This window comes from Brassica oleracea, unplaced genomic scaffold (genome assembly GCF_000695525.1).
Source record: "Brassica oleracea var. oleracea cultivar TO1000 unplaced genomic scaffold, BOL UnpScaffold01455, whole genome shotgun sequence".
In the NCBI taxonomy this organism is placed as follows: domain Eukaryota; kingdom Viridiplantae; phylum Streptophyta; class Magnoliopsida; order Brassicales; family Brassicaceae; genus Brassica; species Brassica oleracea.
In genome coordinates, this window is record NW_013617990.1 from 9,112 (window position 1) to 10,517 (window position 1,406).

Below are 1,406 nucleotides of genomic sequence, written 5' to 3' on the forward strand. Positions count from 1 at the left end.
CCTTTCAAATCCTCAATATCAGATTTTTCTTTGTTAAGCTCAGCTTCAAGCAGTACAATCTTTGGTAAGGCATCTTGAACCTCTTCATAAACAGCCTCCTCAACCCATTTAAACAAGTGGTTCTATGCAAAAACCATAAGATTTTAGGCATATTGCTTTATATTCAATTTGAATAAACGACAACAATATAATCAAGAAGATAAGAAGCTACCTTTCTTCTCGTAAGACATCTGAAGAAAGGTCTCCCCGGATTCTTGTTAGTCTCAGACGTGTAGATTGTTGTCTTAGTCCCGCAAACACAGCTCGCCGGAAACCCGCGAATACCGTATGTGTTCACGGTTGAACTCTCAGCTGTCGAATCCGAACTCATCTTCGTGCTAAGGGAAGTCAATCGTGTGAGATTGGAGGATTTTGAGTTGTAATTGCAATTTTTAGGGTTGGTGTGTCAAGAAAATCCCCAAATCGATTTGGGGGAAAATGATATTAGGGTTTCGGATCTTATTTTGAAGTTTAAGATAAAACGTTGTCGTATTGGCTAACTGTGCAAATTAACAGGGTTAACATGTTCCGTTAATCTAATTAACGTCGGGTCTAATTTGATCCAGTCAAAGAAAAGTTAGCTGGGTTTTTTAAAGTCAAAGAAAAATTTATTGTTTTTCAGGTCTTTCCGAAAGCTGGGGATTATAATGGTCCAAATGAAAAGCTGAGGATTTGTTTAACATTTTTCCCAAATTAAAACTTTTTTTTTACAGAAATATACGAAGTTTTTTTTTTTTTTTTTGATCAAAAAATATACGAAGTTTTTGAAAAATATTATCTGAATAAAAATATTAATTATAGCTCCATTATGATATTCCAAAACACTAGCTCCATTATGATATTCCAAAACACTAGCTCCATTATCAACCATTTTAGACTTTCTTAATCGTGGATTCTATCACCGTATGCATATCAAAATTATAAAACAACAATATGGTTTGACTAATAATATTTTGTTTATTCTGTGAGTTTAACAAATAATATTAAACTGTTCATATATAAGATCTACTTCAAAAAAAAATCAACTTTGTGTGACAAGTAGAATAATTTGGAGGTATATATATCACGGAATTAACACTTTTTACGCTTTGTTATATCAACTCCAGTTTCCAAACAGAATTTGACTTTGTATAAAATACACAAAGCTAGTCAATATTTGTTTTGACATTGAAGATAAATATATCTAAGATTCTTATACAAATGTAGTTACATGGTTCAATTTCATTAAAAAAAAGTTTGGGAAAATTGCCAAATATGACACAACTTGATTTCAAACACAAAGGTTAACCTAAACTTGAAACAAATGCAAAAATAATCTACAAGGCTATTGAAATTACAACCAACCCCTTGTGAACAAACAAAAAAAC